The 15,041-nt window shown below is 40.8% G+C and overlaps 1 non-coding gene across 1 annotated transcript; it reads right to left on the bottom strand.

The window, feature by feature from the left end:
* Positions 1 to 11,790: 11,790 nt before the first annotated feature.
* Positions 11,791 to 11,863, bottom strand: trnaa-agc (transfer RNA alanine (anticodon AGC)). The gene has a single exon. It is a non-coding gene; the product is annotated as a tRNA-Ala (tRNA).
* Between the last annotated feature and the right edge of the window lie 3,178 nt (positions 11,864 to 15,041).

The following is a 15,041-nucleotide window of genomic DNA, read 5'->3' as shown; positions in this document are numbered from 1 at the left end:
AAACTGTCCGAAAACTAAAAGTGCAGATAGGACCAAATTATCACTCATCCTAAAGATAACTGGGGGCCCGGAATGTAGCACTGACAGTAAAAAACTTCTACCTGTTGTGGGAATGCTAACCCTAACCCTAGCTAGGGTTTCAAATGTACATTCTGGCAGGGTGTCTCAGAAGCCCTCCAAACATCAAAGTTAAATTTTTTCCTCAAACTCCAAAAAATCAGTCTCAAACTATCAAAACGGTTTCTAAAACCTCTAGGAAATGTATCTTCTTTAATAATCTGTCTGGTTTAGGCAAATTTTCATGATGCTGAAAAATGCTGTTAAATGATAGTTAAATCGGCATGCTTTTAATGCCTGGCTAGGGTTAGGGTTACAAGAACCATAGAATTTTGCCCGCTGTTGCACTTTTAGCTGCACTTTAAATGACAAAATGAAGAGAGTTTACCCATTAGAACAGGTATTCTTCACACTTTTCATCTGGCTCAGTTTTGGATGAAATCAATGGATAGGGCAATATACAAAAAGGTGACCAAAACTGTCCGAAAACTAAAAGTGCAGATAGGACCAAATTATCACTCATCCTAAAGATAACTGGGGACCCGAAATGCAGCACTGACAGTAAAAAACTTCTACCTATTGTGGGAATGCTAACCCTAACCCTAGCTCGGGTTTCACATGTGCATTCCGGCAGGGTATCTCAGAAGCCCTCCAAACATCAAAGTTGAATTTTTTCCTCAAACTCCAAAAAATCAGTCTCAAACTATCAAAACGGTTTCTAAAACCTCTAGGAAATGTATCTTCTTTAATAATCTGTCTGGTTTAGGCAAATTTTCATGAAGCTGAAAAATGCTGTTAAATGGTAGATAAATCGGCATGCTTTTAATGCCTGGCTAGGGTTAGGGTTACAAGAACCATAGAATTTTGCCCGCTGTTGCACTTTTAGCTGCACTTTAAATGACAAAATGAAGAGAGTTTACCCATTAGAAAAGGTATTCTTCACACTTTTAATCTGGCTCAGTTTTGGATAAAATCACTGAAAAGTGCAATATACAAGAAGGTGACCAAAACTCTCCGAAAACTAAAAGTGCAGATAGGAGCAAATTATCACTCATCCTAAAGATAACTGGGGACCCGGAATGCAGCACTGACAGTAAAAAACTTCTACCTGTTGTGGGAATGCTAACCCTAACCCTACCTAGGGTTTCAAAAGTGCATTCCGGCAGGGTATCTCAGAAGCCCTCCAAACATCAAAGTTGAATTTTTTCCTCAAACCAATAAAAATCAGTCTCAAACTATCAAAACGGTTTCTAAAACCTCTAGGAAATGTATCTTCTTTAATAATCTGTCTGGTTTAGGCAAATTTTCATGAAGCTGAAAAATGCTGTTAAATGGTAGTTAAATCGGCATGCTTTTAATGCCTGGCTAGGGTTAGGGTTACAAGAACCATAGAATTTTGCCCGCTGTTGCACTTTTAGCTGCACTTTAAATGACAAAATGAAGAGAGTTTACCCATTAGAACAGGTATTCTTCACACTTTTCATCTGGCTCAGTTTTGGATAAAATCACTGAAAAGGGCAATATACAAAAAGGTGACCAAAACTCTCCGAAAACTAAAAGTGCAGATAGGAGCAAATTATCACTCATCCTAAAGATAACTGGGGACCCGGAATGCAGCACTGACAGTAAAAAACTTCTACCTGTTGTGGGAATGCTAACCCTAACCCTAGCTGGGGTTTCAAATGTGCATTCCGGAAGGTGTCTCAGAAGCCCTCCAAACATCAAAGTTGAATTTTTTCCTCAAACCAAAAAAAATCAGTCTCAAACTATCAAAACGGTTTCTAAAACCTCTAGGAAATGTATCTTCTTTAATAATCTGTCTGGTTTAGGCAAATTTTCATGAAGCTGAAAAATGCTGTTAAATGGTAGTTAAATCGGCATGCTTTTAATGCCTGGCTAGGGTTAGGGTTACAAGAACCATAGAATTTTGCCCGCTGTTGCACTTTTAGCTGCACTTTAAATGACAAAATGAAGAGAGTTTACCCATTAGAACAGGTATTCTTCACACTTTTCATCTGGCTCAGTTTTGGATGAAATCAATGGATAGGGCAATATACAAAAAGGTGACCAAAACTGTCCGAAAACTAAAAGTGCAGATAGGACCAAATTATGACTCATCCTAAAGATAACTGGGGGCCCGGAATGTAGCACTGACAGTAAAAAACTTCTACCTGTTGTGGGAATGCTAACCCTAACCCTAGCTAGGGTTTCAAATGTACATTCTGGCAGGGTGTCTCAGAAGCCCTCCAAACATCAAAGTTAAATTTTTTCCTCAAACTCCAAAAAATCAGTCTCAAACTATCAAAACGGTTTCTAAAACCTCTAGGAAATGTATCTTCTTTAATAATCTGTCTGGTTTAGGCAAATTTTCATGATGCTGAAAAATGCTGTTAAATGATAGTTAAATCGGCATGCTTTTAATGCCTGGCTAGGGTTAGGGTTACAAGAACCATAGAATTTTGCCCGCTGTTGCACTTTTAGCTGCACTTTAAATGACAAAATGAAGAGAGTTTACCCATTAGAACAGGTATTCTTCACACTTTTCATCTGGCTCAGTTTTGGATGAAATCAATGGATAGGGCAATATCCAAAAAGGTGACCAAAACTGTCCGAAAACTAAAAGTGCAGATAGGACCAAATTATCACTCATCCTAAAGATAACTGGGGGCCCGGAATGTAGCACTGACAGTAAAAAACTTCTACCTGTTGTGGGAATGCTAACCCTAACCCTAGCTAGGGTTTCAAATGTACATTCTGGCAGGGTGTCTCAGAAGCCCTCCAAACATCAAAGTTAAATTTTTTCCTCAAACTCCAAAAAATCAGTCTCAAACTATCAAAACGGTTTCTAAAACCTCTAGGAAATGTATCTTCTTTAATAATCTGTCTGGTTTAGGCAAATTTTCATGATGCTGAAAAATGCTGTTAAATGATAGTTAAATCGGCATGCTTTTAATGCCTGGCTAGGGTTAGGGTTACAAGAACCATAGAATTTTGCCCGCTGTTGCACTTTTAGCTGCACTTTAAATGACAAAATGAAGAGAGTTTACCCATTAGAACAGGTATTCTTCACACTTTTCATCTGGCTCAGTTTTGGATGAAATCAATGGATAGGGCAATATCCAAAAAGGTGACCAAAACTGTCCGAAAACTAAAAGTGCAGATAGGAGCAAATTATCACTCATCCTAAAGATAACTGGGGGCCCGGAATGCAGCACTGACAGTAAAAAACTTCTACCTGTTGTGGGAATGCTAACCCTAACCCTAGCTAGGGTTTCAAATGTGCATTCCGGAAGGTGTCTCAGAAGCCCTCCAAACATCAAAGTTGAGTTTTTTCCTCAAACCAAAAAAAATCAGTCTCAAACTATCAAAACGGTTTCTAAAACCTCTAGGAAATGTATCTTCTTTAATAATCTGTCTTGTTTGGGCAAATTTTCATGAAGCTGAAAAATGCTGTTAAATCGGCATGCTTTTAATGCCTGGCTAGGGTTAGGGTTACAAGAACCATAGAATTTTGCCCGCTGTTGCACTTTTAGCTGCACTTTAAATGACAAAATGAAGAGAGTTTACCCATTAGAACAGGTTTTCTTCACACTTTTCATCTGGCTCAGTTTTGGATAAAATCACTACTTAGGGCAATATACAAAAAGGTGACCAAAACTGTCCGAAAACTAAAAGTGCAGATAGGAGCAAATTATCACTCATCCTAAAGATAACTGTGGGCCCGGAATGCAGCACTGACAGTAAAAAACTTCTACCTGTTGTGGGAATGCTAACCCTAACCCTAGCTAGGGTTTCAAATGTGCATTCCGGCAGGGTGTCTCAGAAGCCCTCCAAACATCAAAGTTAAATTTTTTCCTCAAACTCCAAAAAATCAGTCTCAAACTATCAAAACGGTTTCTAAAACCTCTAGGAAATGTATCTTCTTTAATAATCTGTCTGGTTTAGGCAAATTTTCATGATGCTGAAAAATGCTGTTAAATGATAGTTAAATCGGCATGCTTTTAATGCCTGGCTAGGGTTAGGGTTACAGGAACCATAGAATTTTGCCCGCTGTTGCACTTTTAGCTGCACTTTAAATGACAAAATGAAGAGAGTTTACCCATTAGAACAGGTTTTCTTCACACTTTTCATCTGGCTCAGTTTTGGATAAAATCACTGGATAGGGCAATATACAAAAAGGTGACCAAAACTGTCCGAAAACTAAAAGTGCAGATAGGACCAAATTATCACTCATCCTAAAGATAACTGGGGACCCGAAATGCAGCACTGACAGTAAAAAACTTCTACCTATTGTGGGAATGCTAACCCTAACCCTAGCTCGGGTTTCAAATGTGCATTCCGGCAGGGTATCTCAGAAGCCCTCCAAACATCAAAGTTGAATTTTTTCCTCAAACTCCAAAAAATCAGTCTCAAACTATCAAAACGGTTTCTAAAACCTCTAGGAAATGTATCTTCTTTAATAATCTGTCTGGTTTAGGCAAATTTTCATGAAGCTGAAAAATGCTGTTAAATGGTAGATAAATCGGCATGCTTTTAATGCCTGGCTAGGGTTAGGGTTACAAGAACCATAGAATTTTGCCCGCTGTTGCACTTTTAGCTGCACTTTAAATGACAAAATGAAGAGAGTTTACCCATTAGAAAAGGTATTCTTCACACTTTTAATCTGGCTCAGTTTTGGATAAAATCACTGAAAAGTGCAATATACAAGAAGGTGACCAAAACTCTCCGAAAACTAAAAGTGCAGATAGGAGCAAATTATCACTCATCCTAAAGATAACTGGGGACCCGGAATGCAGCACTGACAGTAAAAAACTTCTACCTGTTGTGGGAATGCTAACCCTAACCCTACCTAGGGTTTCAAATGTGCATTCCGGCAGGGTATCTCAGAAGCCCTCCAAACATCAAAGTTGAATTTTTTCCTCAAACCAATAAAAATCAGTCTCAAACTATCAAAACGGTTTCTAAAACCTCTAGGAAATGTATCTTCTTTAATAATCTGTCTGGTTTAGGCAAATTTTCATGAAGCTGAAAAATGCTGTTAAATGGTAGTTAAATCGGCATGCTTTTAATGCCTGGCTAGGGTTAGGGTTACAAGAACCATAGAATTTTGCCCGCTGTTGCACTTTTAGCTGCACTTTAAATGACAAAATGAAGAGAGTTTACCCATTAGAACAGGTATTCTTCACACTTTTCATCTGGCTCAGTTTTGGATAAAATCACTGAAAAGGGCAATATACAAAAAGGTGACCAAAACTCTCCGAAAACTAAAAGTGCAGATAGGAGCAAATTATCACTCATCCTAAAGATAACTGGGGACCCGGAATGCAGCACTGACAGTAAAAAACTTCTACCTGTTGTGGGAATGCTAACCCTAACCCTAGCTGGGGTTTCAAATGTGCATTCCGGCAGGGTATCTCAGAAGCCCTCCAAACATCAAAGTTGAATTTTTTCCTCAAACCAAAAAAAATCAGTCTCAAACTATCAAAACGGTTTCTAAAACCTCTAGGAAATGTATCTTCTTTAATAATCTGTCTGGTTTAGGCAAATTTTCATGAAGCTGAAAAATGCTGTTAAATGGTAGTTAAATCGGCATGCTTTTAATGCCTGGCTAGGGTTAGGGTTACAAGAACCATAGAATTTTGCCCGCTGTTGCACTTTTAGCTGCACTTTAAATGACAAAATGAAGAGAGTTTACCCATTAGAACAGGTATTCTTCACACTTTTCATCTGGCTCAGTTTTGGATGAAATCAATGGATAGGGCAATATACAAAAAGGTGACCAAAACTGTCCGAAAACTAAAAGTGCAGATAGGACCAAATTATCACTCATCCTAAAGATAACTGGGGGCCCGGAATGTAGCACTGACAGTAAAAAACTTCTACCTGTTGTGGGAATGCTAACCCTAACCCTAGCTAGGGTTTCAAATGTACATTCTGGCAGGGTGTCTCAGAAGCCCTCCAAACATCAAAGTTAAATTTTTTCCTCAAACTCCAAAAAATCAGTCTCAAACTATCAAAACGGTTTCTAAAACCTCTAGGAAATGTATCTTCTTTAATAATCTGTCTGGTTTAGGCAAATTTTCATGATGCTGAAAAATGCTGTTAAATGATAGTTAAATCGGCATGCTTTTAATGCCTGGCTAGGGTTAGGGTTACAAGAACCATAGAATTTTGCCCGCTGTTGCACTTTTAGCTGCACTTTAAATGACAAAATGAAGAGAGTTTACCCATTAGAACAGGTATTCTTCACACTTTTCATCTGGCTCAGTTTTGGATGAAATCAATGGATAGGGCAATATCCAAAAAGGTGACCAAAACTGTCCGAAAACTAAAAGTGCAGATAGGACCAAATTATCACTCATCCTAAAGATAACTGGGGGCCCGGAATGTAGCACTGACAGTAAAAAACTTCTACCTGTTGTGGGAATGCTAACCCTAACCCTAGCTAGGGTTTCAAATGTACATTCTGGCAGGGTGTCTCAGAAGCCCTCCAAACATCAAAGTTAAATTTTTTCCTCAAACTCCAAAAAATCAGTCTCAAACTATCAAAACGGTTTCTAAAACCTCTAGGAAATGTATCTTCTTTAATAATCTGTCTGGTTTAGGCAAATTTTCATGATGCTGAAAAATGCTGTTAAATGATAGTTAAATCGGCATGCTTTTAATGCCTGGCTAGGGTTAGGGTTACAAGAACCATAGAATTTTGCCCGCTGTTGCACTTTTAGCTGCACTTTAAATGACAAAATGAAGAGAGTTTACCCATTAGAACAGGTATTCTTCACACTTTTCATCTGGCTCAGTTTTGGATGAAATCAATGGATAGGGCAATATCCAAAAAGGTGACCAAAACTGTCCGAAAACTAAAAGTGCAGATAGGAGCAAATTATCACTCATCCTAAAGATAACTGGGGGCCCGGAATGCAGCACTGACAGTAAAAAACTTCTACCTGTTGTGGGAATGCTAACCCTAACCCTAGCTAGGGTTTCAAATGTGCATTCCGGAAGGTGTCTCAGAAGCCCTCCAAACATCAAAGTTGAATTTTTTCTTCAAACTCCAAAAAATCAGTCTCAAACTATCAAAACGGTTTCTAAAACCTCTAGGAAATGTATCTTCTTTAATAATCTGTCTGGTTTAGGCAAATTTTCATGAAGCTGAAAAATGCTGTTAAATGGTAGTTAAATCGGCATGCTTTTAATGCCTGGCTAGGGTTAGGGTTACAAGAACCATAGAATTTTGCCCGCTGTTGCACTTTTAGCTGCACTTTAAATGACAAAATGAAGAGAGTTTACCCATTAGAACAGGTATTCTTCACACTTTTCATCTGGCTCAGTTTTGGATAAAATCACTGAAAAGGGCAATATACAAAAAGGTGACCAAAACTCTCCGAAAACTAAAAGTGCAGATAGGAGCAAATTATCACTCATCCTAAAGATAACTGGGGACCCGGAATGTGCACTGACAGTAAAAAACTTCTACCTGTTGTGGGAATGCTAACCCTAACCCTAGCTAGGGTTTCAAATGTGCATTCCGGCAGGGTATCTCAGAAGCCCTCCAAACATCAAAGTTGAGTTTTTTCCTCAAACCAAAAAAAATCAGTCTCAAACTATCAAAACGGTTTCTAAAACCTCTAGGAAATGTATCTTCTTTAATAATCTGTCTTGTTTGGGCAAATTTTCATGAAGCTGAAAAATGCTGTTAAATGGTAGTTAAATCGGCATGCTTTTAATGCCTGGCTAGGGTTAGGGTTACAAGAACCATAGAATTTTGCCCGCTGTTGCACTTTTAGCTGCACTTTAAATGACAAAATGAAGAGAGTTTACCCATTAGAACAGGTTTTCTTCACACTTTTCATCTGGCTCAGTTTTGGATAAAATCACTACTTAGGGCAATATACAAAAAGGTGACCAAAACTGTCCGAAAACTAAAAGTGCAGATAGGAGCAAATTATCACTCATCCTAAAGATAACTGTGGGCCCGGAATGCAGCACTGACAGTAAAAAACTTCTACCTGTTGTGGGAATGCTAACCCTAACCCTAGCTAGGGTTTCAAATGTGCATTCCGGCAGGGTGTCTCAGAAGCCCTCCAAACATCAAAGTTAAATTTTTTCCTCAAACTCCAAAAAATCAGTCTCAAACTATCAAAACGGTTTCTAAAACCTCTAGGAAATGTATCTTCTTTAATAATCTGTCTGGTTTAGGCAAATTTTCATGATGCTGAAAAATGCTGTTAAATGATAGTTAAATCGGCATGCTTTTAATGCCTGGCTAGGGTTAGGGTTACAGGAACCATAGAATTTTGCCCGCTGTTGCACTTTTAGCTGCACTTTAAATGACAAAATGAAGAGAGTTTACCCATTAGAACAGGTTTTCTTCACACTTTTCATCTGGCTCAGTTTTGGATAAAATCACTGGATAGGGCAATATACAAAAAGGTGACCAAAACTGTCCGAAAACTAAAAGTGCAGATAGGAGCAAATTATCACTCATCCTAAAGATAACTGGGGGCCCGGAATGCAGCACTGACAGTAAAAAACTTCTACCTGTTGTGGGAATGCTAACCCTAACCCTAGCTAGGGTTTCAAATGTGCATTCCGGCAGGGTGTCTCAGAGGCCCTCCAAACAGCAAAGTTGAATTTTTTCCTCAAACTCCAAAAAATCAGTCTCAAACTATCAAAACGGTTTTTAAAACCTCTAGGAAATGTATCTTCTTTAATAATCTGTCTGGTTTAGACAAATTTTCATGAAGCTGAAAAATGCTGTTAAATGGTAGTGAAATCGGCATGCTTTTAATGCCTGGCTAGGGTTAGGGTTAAAAGAACCATAGAATTTTGCCCACTGTTACACTTCAACATTTTCATTAATGTGAAAAATGCTGTCATATGGTAGTCAAATTAAAGAAGATACATTTCCTAGAGGTTTTAAAAACCATTTTGAATGTTTGAGACTGATTTCTATCTATAAACTAGGATTATGGTTAGAAATACCACTAAAGGTGCACTTCAATTAGAGTGATTTTTGGATTTCAAACGTCTGAAACAAGATAGGAGCATTATTTTTGTTGTGTACCTCCATTTTGTGATTTGTATGTTGTCTCTTCTCTATGGGTAGTTGCATTGCAATCTTTATACCTAAATCAAATTGAGGTCTACAATGCTTCTCAAAGTTTACATTTCAGCCTAATGCAAATGTTCTCTGAAAAATAGCCTTTTTCTCAACTGATTAAAACTCATTGCAAACGTTCTCTAAACTGCCCTGTGACTTTTTGCATCCTCTGCCATTCTGCAAGTATTTCAGCTTCCATCAGGGCAGTGTAAAACCACACAGATACAGGAATGTCACGTTATAGTGGTGCCAAGCTTTTAAATTTCGATAAAACATCTTGCTACAATCATGGAAAGAATCTGACCTGCCTCAATGTAAACTTTTATCAGTGTAAAAGGCATCTCACATAACAAATCACTCCTCAATTAATGAACAACAGGGCTTAATTTTGCTGAGGAACCAAACCCACTTTTACTTTACAATGTTAAAGAATCTTTATAATACAAAGAAAAAATAGACTTAGCAGAAGTTTTCTGAATTCTACTGTGAACTGCTATACCGGACGAAAAGAGTATATTTGTGTAACAAGGCAGAATGGTAGTGTAAAGACAATGCTGAACCACCAAAGCCTGATGTTGAGACACTCACAAAACTGGAAAATTCAGCATTATCACAGGATCATTGGGAAACCACTTCCATCTGTAGGAAGCTTAATTGCTATAAGAGACCATATAGAGGTTGTCTACTCATACCCTTGCAGTGCTCTAGATGGTGAGATATACTTCATCTCTGAGTGATTGTGTGTGGTTATTGAAAGGTTCACAAAATACAATTTGGTTTAAAATCAATCAAAGGCTTACGCATGGTATAACAAAAATAAGAGCAGCTCTTATATTACTGTATCTGTTGTTGTCCAAAGATAATTCCAATGTTCATGTGGCAATAAACTTCCCTACTCCTCTAGTCTACTCGTTTCAGATACACAAAGATAAGAAGTATGTTTGATACATCTTCCTATCATCACAGGACAGAACTAGACTCAGCCAGGATTTGAACCCGGGACCTCTCGCACCCGACGCGAGAATCATACCCCTAGACAAACGACCCACACATTAGTGCAGGTGGGGAGCTGCGTCAGCATGCGTAGGCTGCAAATGAACAAGTAAAGGTTTATTCCATGCTGAAAAGAAAAGACGGAAAACACAACGTTTCGGCCGTGGATCCTTCTTCAGGTGTCTTTGTCAGTCTGTTTTCAAATCTTTCTCTTCAGAAAGACCGCGAAAAAAGGGTGACGATTCAGTTGTCGAAATGAGCCTTTTACTTGTTCCTTTCCAGCCTACACATGCTGACGCAGCTTCCCACCTGAAATGAACATTATATATATTCGAACATTATTTCCGTGTGACTGTTGCAGCTTCCCACCTGAAATGAACATTATATATATATATTCGAACATTATTTCCGTGTGACTGTTGTAACTCTGACAATATTCCCCCCCAAAGGACTCAAACGCCGAGCTGAAGAAAAGAGAAGCAGAACACCACGCGTAGTGATAGAAAGCGCATTTAACCGATGACTACAAAACTTAGAAACGCACATCAGACAAACAACGTTCAGAAATAGAGTACAAGGCAAGCATGTGATATAACTGAGCGCTCTGAGTGTCGTGGGAAACGTCTCTCCCACTTTCACATGTCATTTTCATCTTCCATCCCGGAGCGGATTAGAAAGGAGACAGAAATGAAACCGGTTTCGCCCTGAGCGTCTTCCAGGCTGTAACACGCGCGCTGCCTGATCACGGGGGACGTGGCGGACTGACCGCTGTGTCCACCAGGTGTCGCCAAAGACCAGAGAGCGCCGGAATGAACGGGCCAGAGCTCAGTATCTGGTGTTCGCTTTCTGAGTTTTCTTAAGGTGCTTATTACAATTCATGCGGACATTCACAAAATAATGAGAGTAGGAGGAATAAAAGTAAGAAATCAGTTGTACAATACATTTACTAAATTAAAGTATCTGGCGGTATTAATCAGCGATTTCAGTTGATATAAGTGATTAGACTTGTTGATAATTAAAAATTAACGAACGATTTTAGCAGCTCGGCATTCATTATGTTGCAACCACGTTTTATATACCTCGCAGTCATGTAAAGTATATACATATTCATATGCTGTATACTGTGTATATATATATATTCTCATATACGAGTGTGATTTGGGCTTGAAATGTCATCTGGTAGTTCAGCGAACAGCCGGCGATACCAGACAGCCCTTCCCTCCTAGGAGTCCTGTTGAAGCGAAGCGAAGCTCTGCTGTGCTGTACTCTCACCCGCTGTGCGCTCGGCACTCACTGTATTACATAATAATGGGTTGAAAGGGACACATTCTGGCGTGGGCTTAATTAAGATTGAACCCTGTGAGTTAGAAAATGAATAGTCTATCAGATACTCCGCGGATTTTCTCCTGTTTTAACAGGTTTCCCGTGGAAGGGTTAAGTTAAGCTCTGTAATTGAAAACGTGGGGGTGAGATGTCATCGCGTCCTTACAGCGCTCGACGCAATGACAACATGGCAAGGAAGACAGGAGTCTGTCCTCTCTAGTACATAGTTTCATCTGACTTAAAATAAACAAAGATTTAGCAACGCTGCAAGTGAGACAACGGTCTCTCTTATATAGACCATAGAGCGCAAAAGCTGGAGGATGCGGGCATCGATCCCGCTACCTCTCGCATGCTAAGCGAGCGCTCTACCATTTGAGCTAATCCCCCTCGCTGTGCCTGTGAGCAGCTCCGTCCCAGACACACTGAACTCCTCACGAGTCTTCTGTGCGATCGCACACATGTGAGAAACAGACTTGAAATCAGAAAACTCACGACCTCTCTGGCTCTTGCTTTTTGGTTGCGAGAGGTCCCGGCTTCAAATTGCAGACAAGCCCTGTTTTATTCCATGATTGCAAGAACATACGTCCAGCTCTCCTCGTATTTTCTGCGTTTATGAAACGACTGTAGTAGCACAGCGGAGTGAGCATCGTGATCACTCCTCGCTCACTGTGAGGTTATAGCGAGGTGTTTGAGCTGGCGGGCTGTCTGCTGGTTTACAACAACCAGTCGTGGAAACACCTTCACCACCATTGGACCGAGCAGATCACCACCTCAGGAAGGGGAGTTAGCTCAAATGGTAGAGCGCTTGCTTAATAGCGGACAGACTCTTGTCTTACTTTTAATGTTGTGAAGACTTTGCATCGAACACTGGAAAGAAGCGATGATCTCTCACCGCTACGTTTTCAATTTATTGAGCTGTAACTTATCACCTCCACGGGAAACCTGTTAGAATAGGAGAAAGTCTGCGATGTGGTTTATAGATTATTTATTTTCTAACACAGAGGTGTCAATCCTAATTACACCCACGTCAGAATGTGTCCCTTTCAACCCATTATTACATAATACAGTGAGTGCCGAGCGCACAGCAGGTGAAAGTACAGCACAAACAGGACTCCTAGGAGGGAGGGGCTGTCCGGTATCGCCGGCTGTTCGCTAAACTACCAGATGACATATTTCAAGCCCAAATCACATTCGTATATGAGAAAATATGTATATATACACACAGTATACAGCATATGAATATGTATATACTTTACATGACTGCGAGGAATATAAAACATGGGTGCAACATAATAAATCGCAAGCTGCTGAAATCGTTTATTCATTTTTGATTCAAGATTTTTTTATTTGCCATATACAACAAGTGTATTGGAAAACTTACTCGTTCAACTGTAGCCAGTAACAGTAGAGAAAAAAAAAATAGGCACAAACGACAAACAGACATGGACAATAAATGTAGCCAATAGACATTATAATACAGCCAAGACAGGACAGTGCAAACAGTGCAGTACCTTAAAGTGCAGGTGCTAATATGAGCTGTTTAAGATGCGGGCTGCTTGGGAGAAGAAACTGTTTCTGAATCTATTTGTCAGTGTTCTGATACTGTGATACCTCCTACCAGAACCCAGGGGTGAAAACAGATCGTGGCCCGGGTGAATTGGGTCCCGAAGTATAAATCGAGCCCGGATGTGGCAGCAGTCGAGATCTATCTGGTCGATGGAGGGTAGCTCGGTCCCAGTGATTTTCTGGGCAGACCTCACAACCCTCTGTATGGCTGTTCTGTCCTGTACTGTGGCTCCACCATACCAAGCCGTAACCCCACCGGGCAGGACACTCTCAACCGGATTACGGTAACAATTGGTGAGTGTTGTCGTGCTCATCCCCCACTTCCTTAACTGTCTCAGGAAGTGAAGGCGCTGGTGGGCGTTAGTGAGGATGGCAGCAGTGTTCTCTGGCCAGCTCAGCCTCTCAGAGATCTGGAGGCTGTGGAACCTGAGGGTGCTGACAGTTTCGACTGGAGCCCTGTGAATGAGGATGGGTGTGTGATGTCCTCCGTGCCTCCTGAAGTCCACTATAACCTCTTATGTTTTGGCGATGTTAAGCGCGAGGTTGTTGTTGTGGCACCACTCCACCAGCTCTGCTACCTCACTCCTGAGGGTGGTTTCATCATTGTTGCTGATAAGACCGATGACTGTGGCAGCATCAGCAGACTTTGTGATGCAGTTGCTGTTCAATCTAGCCACACAGTCATGTGTAATTAGAAAATACAGCCATGGGCTCAGGCAGCAGCCCTGGGGGGGCCCTGTGTTGAGGATCAGAGGGGATGAGGTTTTGTTTCCAGTCCTCACCACTTGGGGTCTGCCTGTCAGGAAGTCCAGGACCCAGTTGCAGATGGAGTTGTTGAGGTCCAGACCCCTGAGCTTGACCACCTTTCTGCCTGGCACAGTTGTGTTGAAGGCTGAGCTGAAGTCCATAAATAACATCCAGGCACAGGTGCTCCTCTTGTCCAGGTGGTCAAGACTGGTGTGAAGGGCCAGTGAGACAGCATCGTCCACTGACCTATTATTCCTACAAGCAAACTGCAGGGGGTCCAGGGAGTCCGGGACAATACTGTTGATGTGTCCCATCACCAGTTTCTTCAGGCACGTCGTGACTACTGAGGTGAGTGTCACCTGGCAGCAGGCATTCGGACATGACACCTTGGTTGCTTTAAGCTGTGGCACGATAGTAGTTCTCTTGAAACACAGTGGGACAGTAGACAGGGATAGTGACGTGTTAGATATTACAGTGAAGACGGGGGCCAGCTGTGCTCCGCGTGCCTTTAAAACACAGGAGGGGAGGCCATCAGAGCCGGCAGCCTTGCGTGGCTTCACCTTTCCGAAAGCTCTCCGTACCTCCTGTTCAGACAGCTGCAGCACAAACTCCCCAGGCTCACTGGGCGTTTTGTGTGAAGGGGCCGTGTTGTGAGCTTCAAACCTCGCATAGAAGTTGTTTAGTTGGTCAGCAGCTGTTGTTTTAACACCCATTTGTCCTTTATAATTAGCGATAGCCCTCAGGACATTCCAGAGGCACGCTGTGTTAATGCCCCCACATTGTGATTCAAGCCTGTCTCTGTAGTCTCTGTAGTCCCTTTTCGCATGTCTGACAGCCCGCTCCAGGTCACAGCTGGCTTTCCTGTACAGCCCAGGGTCTCCAGAGTTGAAGGCCACAGACTGCTCCTTCAGGTTGGCTTTGATTTTATTAATGAACCATGGTTTGTGATTGGGGCATGACTTAATTCTTTTATTTGGAACACAAATATCCACACAGTATTTAATATACTGTGTAACTGTATTATCATGATTATCACAAGGTAGAATCACTTAAATGAACTGAAATTGTTCATTTATACCAGGAGATATTTTGAAACATTAAATGTATTTTACAACTAATTTCTTACTTTCATTTCTCCTACAGTCACTATTGTTACGAACAGAAACTAAGAAACGAAGAAACACCAGATACTGAGCTCTGGCTCGTTCATTCCTGTGCTCTCTGGTCTTTGGCGACACCTGGTGGACACAGC

The sequence above is a fragment of the Lepisosteus platostomus genome, chromosome 6, assembly GCF_059453375.1.
Source record: "Lepisosteus platostomus isolate fLepPlt1 chromosome 6, fLepPlt1.hap1, whole genome shotgun sequence".
Classification (NCBI taxonomy): domain Eukaryota; kingdom Metazoa; phylum Chordata; class Actinopteri; order Semionotiformes; family Lepisosteidae; genus Lepisosteus; species Lepisosteus platostomus.
This window is presented reverse-complemented; position numbering and strand designations above follow the sequence as displayed.